General features: G+C 36.7%; 1 protein-coding gene across 4 annotated transcripts in view; it reads left to right on the forward strand.

Moving 5' to 3' along the window:
* The window catches only part of ZNF385D (zinc finger protein 385D), a 944,809-nt gene that overhangs the window by 240,072 nt on the left and 692,371 nt on the right, over positions 1–12,366 (forward strand). The window lies entirely within an intron of this gene.

Raw genomic sequence — 12,366 nt, forward strand, 5'->3', positions numbered from 1 at the left:
ACATATCCATTCACTTTATTTTTATAAGATAATCGCTGAAGTGTATTATTTTGATTTGCTCTGCAATCTAGTGTTTTAATCATCCAAATTATTCTATGAAGATTTTTTCAAAGATGTGCGGATTCTTAGCTTTACAGTCTCAGGAGAACCAGAATGTCAGAATCAACGTGATCTAAAAGTAATCCTAAAAAAATATCCTATGTAATGTGCTAATTCGTGTATTCAACAAACATTACAGGGAACTTCTTTTTTTTGCCAGGCAAAAATCTTTGCCTTCCTGAGTTTCTGTTTCAACAAGTAGAGACAGACAATAAAAATGGACCCCATAAAAAAGTAAATTACACTGTAATAATATAGTGCTAGAATAGCATAATATAGTATGGGGACTGTGTGGATTTTATTTTAGGTGCTCAACGTGATTTATTTCAGTCTCAAGCTTTAGGAAAAAGGGGAAAGACATACGAAAAGTGTTATTCTGTTCAACCCATTGTTGTAGGCTTTGGTTCACAAAAGTTAATGATATTAATGGAGAACACCTATGGAATGCTTGTACTTTCAGCTGGCGTAATTAAGTAATAGGAAATAAAATCATTCTAACTGGAACTACTTATTACATACTATTGTATGTTTCTATTAAATGAAACATTGTAGACGTGTTACGTCAAGTCGTATAAGTAAAAATGAACCTTTCCTGCTATTTTAGTAGAGCAGATGATTCCCCCCTCAGGCTAATTAATCTTTCCCTTGAATGCTCATGGGACTCCCTTTTTCACTGTGCTTGTTGCAGCCCACCGTTCCTTTGTTTTGGGTCACGTGCATGTGTCATGGTCATTAGTCCTGCAGGTCACTGTTCCATTCTCCCTTCACTGAATAGCCAATCTCTTCAGGCATGGGCTTTTATCATTGCACCCTTTTGCTCTAAGATCTGCAGTCACTCTACCTGTTGTTTACTCCAGCTAACATGAGGGAAACCATGCTCTTACTGCTTTATGGGGAAGAAAGTTTCCTTTTCTCTGATCCCCAGCTACCTGGAGGTTTATCCCCCTCCAACTCCCATATTGACTTGGACTTAATGGCCAGTGTGGTCAGTGGGTAAGACACAGAGTTCCTTGTTGGGAAACCACTCGTCTCCAAATTCTGTTTTTAGGCTCTCTTACCCTCTGGAGCATTATTACCTTGTTGAAATGCAAAATGACTACATCTTTATCCTTATATACGTGTTCTTCAGGTCTGAGCTCTTTTCTGCCAACTCCATCCCCACCCAATCAAGGCTAGTTTGTGAAACTCAAAACCCAGAAATTGTATTTATTTTTTTCTTTGGGTCCTATCGGGCTATCTCTTCCTGTAGACATAAATCTGGGGATGCTACATAGGAGGAGAGCTAAGGGTAGGAGGATATGCCCAGAAAAGAAGCCTAGAATAATGTTTCAAAACAGTATTCTGCCTTGAGTTTATGACCAGCACCCCAAACTAGGGACTGAGTTCCCTTTATAGGTGAAGAGACTGTCTAGTGAGAAGAGAGAGATGGGGTAGTTTAAAGAGCAGAGCTTTGAGGACAGGGGGACTTGCATTCAAATAAGGGTCTGCATGCAAGCTGTGTAGGCTTGAGCACATTAATTTCTTAGTCACTCTATGTTCAACATTAGATTCACAAAATTATAGCATAGTTAATGATGGTTGTGAGGAGTAGAGAAAATATATAAAGAATGAAATGCAATATTTACTCAATTAAAATATGTCATAGTTGCTAGTATTTAAAGAATATTTTCTAGTAATAGCTCAGGACAGATATAGATATAGATAGATATAGATATATCACTGACACTGCATTTTTAGTTATGGTTATTTTATCAATAAGGAAGTATTTATATTTCTAAACATTTTACATTTTCTATCAAGCAGCCAATTCAAACAAAATTTCATGGACCAAAGTTCTAATAAAGTTAGAGATGATCATTAAGACTTTATTTAAACAAAACCAAATAGAATAACTATATTTTATTAATTTTCAAATTCTCTTCTTGTGCATATGACCTTCTCTCCTTTTGTACCTGAATGATATACATATAATAAAAACACAGATAGTAATTTGAGTACTGTTGATCTGTATGCAGTATTGGTGATATCAACTAATTAAGACACCTTAAATTCACTATCATATTCACTAAAAATATAAATGTTTGAAAGGAATTGTTGAAAAGTATAAATTGCTTTATGTTTACCTATTTTTGAAATCCTGGTTCTATGGTTATTCTTTGTGAAATTACAGCTGCCCAATTTTAACCAAAAATTGAATTTCATATAATGTTAAAGTCCACACAGATATTTTTTATCAGATTTTCTCCCACAATTAAAAAAATTATGTAATGATGATCTTCCAAGCAATATTTTACTCTTCAATCAGTCCTTCTATGAAAAGCTAATGTTAGAAAAACAAAGAAGGATAAAATAACACTAAACATAGCTGATACTATTTATTTTGAGCCCCTTTTTTAAAAAAAAAGTCTTTTGAAAATTTTCCTGGGAAACTGCTAATATTAAAAATGAAAAAATATTAATGAGTATGATATTATTTGTAGAGAAGTAAAGAGTTTAGTAGTTAAAATATTACATGAACTTAACGACAGAAAGTTTTACTGATCTGGAAGATAAACTCTTTTATTTTACTTTGTATTTGTATTTATTGTTTTAACTTTAATGCATAATACTGTGACATGCATGATTTAATAGAATATGTCAAATGAATCTCTCTCTCCATACATATTTCATTATCATTGTCACCATTCATGAACTGGGGGGAAACAAGTGACACTCAAAAGGGTGGACAGTGAAAAGGGAAAGATGATGCTTTTAATAGTGAGCGATTACCACTGCTATTCCCCAGGGAGTGAGGGAAGAGAGCTCCTTGGAACCCAGGGCAGGAGAAATCCTGTGAAGAAAGCTTTCTGTTTCGGGGGTGGCATGTGTGGGTATTTTTGTATTGTTACAAATATTTATTTTCAAGTTGGCTATAATTCTTTTAAAAAAATTTTTATATTGGATTATAGTTGATTTTCAATGTTGTGTTAGTTTCAGGTGTACAGCAAAGTGATTCATTTATACATATACATGTATCTATTCTTTTTCAAATTCTTTTCCCCTTTAGGTTATTACAGAATATCGAGCAGTGTTGCCTGTGCTATACAGTAGGTTCTTGTTGGTTATCTATTTTAAATATAGCAGTGTGTACATGTCAGTCCCAAACTCCCAATCTATCCCTATTCCCCACCCTTGCCCCGGTAACCATAAGTTCATTCTCTAAGTCTGTGAGTCTGTCTGTCTTGTAAATAAGTTCATTTGTATCATTATTTTTAGATTCCACATATAAATAATATCATATGATATTTGTCTTTCTCTTTCTGACTTACTTAGTACAATAATCTCCAGGTCCATCCATGTTGCTACAAATGGCATTATTTCATTCTTTTTTATGGCTGAGTAATATTCTACTGTATATATGTACCACATCTTCTTTATCCATTCATCTGTCAGTGGACACTTAGGTTGCTTCCATGTCTTGGCTATTGTAAATAGTACTGCTATGAACATTGGGTGCATATATCTTTTTGAATTAGAGTTTTCTCTGGTTATAAGCCCAAGAGTGGGATTGCTGGATCATATGGTAGCTCTGTTTTTAGTTCTTTAAGGAACCTCCATACTGTTCTCCATAGTGGCTGTATCAATTTACATGCCCACCAACAGTGTAGAAGGGTTCCCTTTTCTACACACCCTCTCCAGCATTTGTTGTTTGTAGATTTTCTCATGATGTCCATTCTGACCGGTTTGAGGTGATACCTCACTGTAGTTTTGATTTGCATTTCTCTGATAATTAGTGATGTTGAGCATCTTTTCATTTGCCTCTTGGCCATCTGCATGTCTTCTTTGGAGAAATGTCTATTTAGGTCTTCTTCTGCCCATTTTTTAATCTAATCCTTGCCTCCAGAAGGTGAACAGCAGGCCAGTAAACTATTACTAGTCTCACCAGAGAGGCTCTGGAGGGCTCAGATGCACCAGGCTGAGTTTTAAGCATTTTCTACTTTCCATGACAATGCTCTCTTCCGTTGGTGCAAGTAATTGAGAATCAGTCTCCTTAATCTCATAAAGTTCAGCAAACTGAAAAAAGTGGATAGGATTCCTGCTTTGTCTTTAACCAAGATGTAAAGCAATCAAGGTTGAGGACAGGTGAGTGGGGGATGAGTTCAAAGTATGTATTTTTAAATAATAAAATGATTTTTCGTGTCTTTTGACTTTATTAGAGAGATGACTTCCAGAGAAAGAAAATATATTCTTTCAGATCTAGTTTTGCCAGTGGAATTTTTTAAATAAGGAATTAGGGCTTTGGGACTGTTCCTGTACTTCCTCATGAAGAACCGCTGACTCTTTACATTTGTATATAAAGCATCCAAAGAAATTTTAAATTTTTTGTGCAGTATTTTTAAAATTTCTTTAGGAGCTCTATAAACCTCTCTTGTTTCTTTAAATAATGAAATGTGTTGCTCTTTAAATATTTGGCTTCTAAATATGTTACAGTTATTCTTTTAATCTCTGAGTATTTTTTGTACTCTGAATTGATCAGCACTTGAATCCCAGTGGCCTTGTATAATTTGTATTTAAGTTCAGTGATTATATGAGCTTCAGTGTACATTATTTCATATAAACCAAGGGTCAGCCACCCCAAAATATGAATGATTAAAGAAATAGAGTATTGCCCCATTAGCCCTCGGAAAAAAATATAACCCAATCTAGCACAACCTTCTCTTGCCTTTGGCCTTCAAGAAAATAATGTGAGAAATGGCAATATCCTGAGGTTATATATTGACTCAAATTGCCTCCAAATTTATCAACTTTATTTTATTTTTCCATTGGCATTTTAATTTTTTTGTTTTGAAATAATTTAAGACAATAAGATGTTGCAAAAATGTTGCAGAGAATTTTTATGCACCTTTAACACAACTTTTCCCAATGATAATATCTTATACCACCATAGTACTTTATCAAACCAGGGAATTGGCATTGGTATACTAGTATTAAACTACAGACTTATTCAGAGTATACCAGTTTTTACACACACTCTTTTTTTTTTTGGTTTTGCTTTATATAGTTCTGTGAAATTTTATTTCATGGATAGATTCATGTAACCACCACCACAAGCCAGATACAGAACTGTTCTATCACCGTAAAGAAACTCCCAACCTACCTATAACCCTAATTCCTACCTTCTTCCCCAACCACTGATCTATTCTCCATTACTATAATTTTGTTATTTTGAAAATGTTATATCAATAGAATGATATAGTGTATAAACTTATCATATTTTTAAAACTGAAGCATAGTTGATTTACAATGTTGTGCTAGTTTCAGGTATACAGCAAAATAATTCAGACCTTTTCAGATTTTTTTTTTATGCAGCATAAAGAATTTGAGATTGTGTGTTTCACTAACCAAGTTCTGTGTTTCAATAACCCCTCCTCTTTTATTGCTGAACAGTATTCCACTGTGTTGGTGCACTCCTGTTTGTTTATTCATTCACCAGTTGAAAGACATTTGACTGTTGCACACAAAGCTTCTAGGAATATTCATGTATAGGTTTTTGAATGGACATAAGTTTTCAATTCTTCAGGGTAAATACTAAAGAGTGCAACTGCTTTTCTCAAATGGTTAAACATAAAGTTACCGTATGATCCAGCAATTCCGCTCCTCGGTGCCTATCCAAGAGAAATGAGAACATATGTCCGCACAAAAACTTGCAAACTCATGTTCATGGAAGCACTATTCATAATAGAAAACAGTGGGAAAAACCCAAGAGTCCATCAGCTGATGAGTAGTTAAATAAAATGTGGTGTATCCACGTAATGGAATATTATTTGTCAATAAAAAGGAATGAAGTACTTCTTAAAAAAAAAGTGCAACTGCTGAGTTGTTTGGTAATACAGTTGACCCTTGAACAACACTGATTTGAACTGCAAGGGTCTGCTTATATGTCGATTTTTTTCAGTAAATATACAGTTGGCCCTCCATATCCGTGGATGTGGACCCTGTGGATGTGGAGGGCCAACTGTAAGGGACTTGAGTATCCACGGAATTCTGCATCCATGGGGGTCTCGGAACCAATCCCCTGCAGATACTGAGAGATGACCATATGAATTTAATTTTGGAATAAACTGCTACGTGTATTTCCAGAGTGGCTGTACCATTTCACATTCCAACTAGCAACACAAGAGAAATCCAGTTTCTCAGCATCCTCATCAGCTTGATTTAACCTGTTAGTAATTTTTTACTTTTTCCATCCTATAGGAGCATAGAAGTATTTCAGTGTGGCTTGTATTTGCATCTCCCAAATAACAAATGCTATTCAACGTCTTTTTGTGTGCTTGTCATCCATATATCCTCTTTGCTCAAATGTCTTTTCAAATCTTTTGCCCATCTACTAATTAGATTTTCCCGTATCATTGATTTGAGAGCATTCGTTATATTCTGAAAACAGATCCTTTATTGGCTATGTCATTTGGAAATATTTTCTCCCAATCTGTGATTTATCTTTTCATTATCTTAACAATGTGTTTCACTGGGAAAAGGGTTTTAATTCTGATAACGTCCAGATTACAAGTATTTTTCTTTTATCCGGGATTGTGCTTTTGGTGCCATACCTAAGAACTCTTCACTAACCTTAGGTCACAAAAATTTTCTCCTATTTTTTTTTTTTCTATTAGTTTTGTAGTGTTATGTTTTGCATTAAGTTTTTTTTTTTTTTTTTTTTTGTGGTACGCGGGTCTCTCACCATTGTGGCCCCTCCCGTTGCGGAGCACAGGCTCTGGACGCGCAGGCTCAGCGGCCATGGCTCACGGGCCCCGCCGCTCCGCGGCATGTGGGATCTTCCCAGACCGGGGCACGAACCCGTGTTCCCTGCATCGGCAGGCAGACTCTCAACCACTGCGCTACCAGGGAAGCGCTGCATTAAGTTTTGATCCATTTTCAGCTGATTTTTGTATAAGGTGTTAGATTGAGGTTGAGGATTATTATTGTTGTTATTATTTTGCCATGGATGTCCAATTGCTCCAACGCTCTTTGTTGAGCAGCTAACCTTTATTCACGTAATTGTTTTTGCACCTTTGTCAAATATCAGCTGGCTGTACTCTCGCGGGTCTACTTCTGAACTCTCTGGTTTGCACTATTTGGATCTATGTGTATACCCTTTTGCCAATACCACAGTGGCCCAATTACTGTAGCTCTATAGTAAGTCTTAGTATCACGTAATGTGGTGACTCAAATTTTATTCTTTTTCAGAATAACTTTAGTGATGATAGCTCATGAGTTCCTTTTCCCTTTAAATGGTAGCGTCAGCTTATCTATATCCTATCTATATTGATAGGAATGCTTTAAACCTGTAGATCAATTTGGAGAGATTCGACATCTTTACTCTGTAGTGTCTTCCATTCCATTCCATTCCATGAAACTAATCTTTATAGTTTTGTAACCGAAAGTGGGGTCCGGCTGCTTGACACTCAAAAGCCAGTAAAGAGGCCAGGCTGGTGGAAAGGAGGGTTTGCTTTATTTTGGATGGCAGCAACTGGGTGGGGGAGGAGGGTGGATGCCTGTCCAAAGGCCGTCTCCCCCTCCCCTGACAATCAGGGTGTAAGAGCTTTTATAGACAGAGGGAGGGGGCTACATGCAGAAACAGCACAGGCAGCTCTGACAGTCGTCTTGCAATTTGTCATGAAGTGGTCTGATCAGCATCATCTTGACTGTTTTAAGTACAGTTAATCTTCAGTTCCAGGGTCGGTTTGTTTCCATTTCTTGAGGCCAGCTCTCAGAATTGTGGCAGCTTATGTCATGGCTACAGCACGGTCATCATGTAGTTAACTTCTTCCACCTGGTGGGGCTTTCAGTATCTATAGGACAGCTCACAGGATATGGCTCAGAATATTATCTGTAGCCCTTCAGGAGGAACTAAAATCCTTGACTTTGTTGAATGACTAAATTATTATTGTTTGGTCTCCTTTGACTGTTTTCCATTGTTTCTACTTTTTCTCACTTCTCTGGTTATAAACTTATTCTTTGGCTAAAGTTTTTTCATAGACAAAAGACAGGCAGAGGACATGGCGGGCAAGGACCATAGGGTCCTGCTCTGTTTTAGTTTCAGTGCACAAATTCTGTATATGATTCTTTAGATTTATACTTAATTGTTATAATTTTTGGAACTATTACAGACTGCATTTAAATGTTCTGTTTTCAGTTTTTCTTGCTTGTATATAGAAACAGGATTGATATGTCTGTATGTGTGTGTGTGTGTGTGTGTGTGTGTGTGTGTGTGTGTGTTTACTAAACTCTCATTAGTTCTAGGAGTCTTCTGTATATTACTTGCAAATTTCTATGTAGCTAATTATGTCATCTGCAGATAGGCAAGATTGCATTCTTCCTTTTGAATCTGTATTCCTTTTTGTTCTTCTTGCTTTATTGCTCTGGCTAAGACTCACCCCATGATATTGAATACGAACGGAAAGCATGACTATCCAAATATTTTCTTTCTCCTTAAGATTTTTAGTATGATTCCCTTATGATCAGGAAATAAACTTTGTATGATTTTTAATTATTTTCCATTTGTTGAGGTTTGTTTTATAGACCAAGATGGGGGCTCTCTTGATGCATGTTCCGTGTGCACTTAAAAAGAAAGTGATCTCTGGTGCTGTTTGGTGATATGTTCTAGAACTGTCAGTTAGATTTTGTGGGCTTCTGGTGTCGTTTAGATGTTCTTAATCTTTGCTAGCTTTCTGTGTAGTAGTTTTAGTGATTACTGAGAGAAAGGTTTTGAAGTCCTTAACAACATTTCTCCTTTCAATTCTGACATTTTGCTTCATGTATTTTGAAGCTCTATTGTTGGATGCATATCCGTCAAGCGTTGTTATATCTTCCTGATGAATTGACCTTTGGTGACCTTCTTTGTTCTGGATTCTACATTGTTTTATACTAATATGGCACTCCAGCTTTCCTTGATCAATGTTTATATGCAATTTCTTTCCTATCCGTTTTCTTCTTTTTCCAGATTTAATGAGATGTAATTGACATATAATATTCTATCAGTGTAAGGTATACTGTATGATAATTTGGTACATGTATATATTGCAAAATGATTTTTACAGAAAGGGTAATTAACACTTCTTTCACCTCAAAGAATTATCTTTTTTTGTGGTGAGAACATTGAAGATCTACTGTCTTAGCAACTGTCATGTGTATATTGGTAACCATAGTCACCAAGCTGTACATTAGATCCTCAGAACTTATTCATCTTATAACTGGAAGCTTCTGCCCTTTAACCAACATTTCCCCATTTCCCCCATCCCCAACCCCTTACAACCATCACTCTCTCTCTATGTCTATGAGCCTGACTTGTTTACATTCCACATATAAGTGAGACCATAACACAGTATATGCCTTTCTCTGTCTGCCTTATTTCACTTAGCAGAATGCCTTCCCTGTCCACCCATGTTGTTACAAATGGCAGGATTTCCTTCTTTTTATGGCTGAATAATATTCCATTGTGTATAAATACGATTGAACCTTGAGCAACCCAGTAGTTACGAGTGTCGACCCTCCACATAGTCGAAAATCCACGATTTCTTGTAGATTTTATGTAGTTGCATCAATCTATTTTGATAATCTGTCTCTACTGGTTTGTTTAAACTGTTTACATTTAATGTAATTATCGTTACATTAGCATTTGTAAGTTTATCATTTGATTATGTGTTTTCTGTTTGTTCTCTCTGATTTTTCTTTCTCTGTTTCCCCTTTCCTGCCTTCCTGTAGGTTATTGAACATTCTATTCATTTTCTTGTATGGGTCACTCATGGGTCCGCCCAGAAGTTCATACACAGCTTAAAGAATCCCTTTCAGGCCCGTGTACTGCAAAAAAAAAAAAAAAAAAGAATCCCTTTCACCAGCAGTTACATCTCGCATAACCCTCCCTTTATTCTGTCGTTGGAAGGCAGAGAGGTGTTCTTTGCTCTCCTTTATTTTACTTCATGGGCATGGCGAGGATAGGCAACCACACTCCTCCCTACCGTCTGCAATTGCTGCGGGCAAATGCTGCCTCTTCAGTGTTAGCACAGGGTGCGGAGGGCAGAATGGATCTTGCCTTGAGTACTGAGGTCTCTAACCAGCCTGCCTTCTTTTCTCCTTCCGTCTTCTGACGGTTGCTCTATGTATATGGTCCAGGGTTTTTAGATGTACTTAGCAGGAGCGTTAGGGTAGAATGTATGTTCTTTATCTTGCCTCAAACTAGAAATGCGATCTGTAGCAAACTTCTTTAGCATTCTTATTATTTTAATGTGGCCATTGTACTGTGCATAAAATAAAACCACAGCATTTTTGGATTGTTGTTTTGGAAAGCCTTCTTTTCTCTGTCTCTCTGCCCATACACGCATGTGCATATGCACACCCCACGTAGAGAGTCCGTGTTGAGTATTCTGCTCCACGGTCTGGCTGAATTGCTTTTTTAAAACCTAACAGTCTTCATGTTATTGAGTAGGATATTAAGGAAACTTTATTTGTGGGGATGAAGAAAAAGACATGTTGAAGATATGAAGTATGTCCCACAGCCAAAAAATATTTAAAAATATGAACCTTCTTTTATCCCTGCCAGGAAAGGAACATCTGAGGTCTTTTTTTTTAAAAAGATCATTTATATAAAACTAACGAGTGTTTTATTAAAAGAGATAAATTAACTGCACTTTCAGCTAATAAGCCACTTAAGAGGTTTTATAAACATCTAGAATGTTAGTCGTTGGAGGGACAGTAGCGATTTCCTAGTCTACTTCGTTCATTTTATTGTAAAAAGGAACAATTTAAGGCAACTTCACAATATTTACACAGTCTGAATCTATGGTGTTATATTTTTGTAAGCTAATGGAATTTTCAGTGTATAACTGGACTAGTTAATCTCTAAGTGTTGAAATGTCTGTAACAGTTTATACAAAGTACATTTTCTGGAATTTCAGAATGGGAAGAAATCACTACTAATTTATTATAAATATACTTTTTACTGACTTTATTTTTTTGCAAGTTTAATTTAATTTATTTAATACAGCAGGTTCTTATTAGTTATCTATTTTATACATATTAGTGTATATATGTCAATCCCAATCTCCCAATTCATCCCACCACCACCCCCACTTTTACTGACCTTTAGATATGTTACTATTAAAGACCTATGGGTACATTATTAAATTTTTTAAGTATTAATATTTCCAAGGTACTAAATCATTACGCAGTAAGTTTCTGCAATGTCAATAAGTTAAAGACCATTGATCCTTATTGCTATTCAGTGATGTTTCTGCAGTTCATCCACAGGAATGTTTTCACAAAATGTATTTAATGGAATGAATACTGTTCGTATAGTATAGTGAGGTGTATTTTGAAATATATTTGGATATAACAGTCTCTTGCATTGATCTTACCGTCTATCCACTGAAACTTTCCCTCATCTTGTTCTTAGTTCTCTCCTTGTGTAGCTTAAATTATACGCTTTACCATTACAATCACTCCCTTGCATATACCCTAAACTGCTTTCCTCCTTTCTCACTTGAAGGACAAAACATCAACTGTAGTTCAAACACCTCTCTGCTTCAGACCTGCACCACACAGCTGAATGTATTTGACACACACAGAGACCCATGCTGGCTTGTTTCATTTTAAATTCATGATCATTGACTTCCTGTGGGTTCTCAATGCTGCCTGGGAGTCACACTGAGTTTCCCTGGTTTATTTCTTCTCCGCATCCGCTAGATGGCTTTCATATTTTCCCTCAGTCCTCAGACCTTCATGGCCTTCTCCCCATCTAATGAATTTGCTCCGTCTTTCACTATGAAAATAGAAGCAGTCAGCCAAGAACTTCCATGAGCTCCCCTGTGGCATCTGCCTGCCCACCTGCATCTGTTCCCATCCTCTCTTCTCTGGATAAACATCTGTTCTCTTGTCCCCATCCCCCCGCTCCCCCCCACTCAGCCCCGTGCCTTAGGTCCTGTTTTTCCCTGTCTGTCCTGTATTAGTTCATCCCAGTCTCTCCTGACACATCAGTTTTTCCTTCTCTGCTGGGTGTTTCCATCACTATCCAAATATCCTATTATTCTTTCATATTGAAATCCTTCTCTTCATGTTCCCCTCTACCTTCAACCCCACTTTTCTCTTTCCCTTTAGAGAAAAGCTCCCTGGAAGATCTGTTTCCGCTAGCAGTTGCCAATGTCTCCCTCCAGCAGGCATTGCTTCCTTCACCCTGTCACTGAAACTGTTCTTTTCAAGGTCACTAATGACTTCATGCTGGTAAACCTGAAGGTC

Source organism: Pseudorca crassidens, chromosome 5, assembly GCF_039906515.1.
Source record: "Pseudorca crassidens isolate mPseCra1 chromosome 5, mPseCra1.hap1, whole genome shotgun sequence".
Taxonomy (NCBI): domain Eukaryota; kingdom Metazoa; phylum Chordata; class Mammalia; order Artiodactyla; family Delphinidae; genus Pseudorca; species Pseudorca crassidens.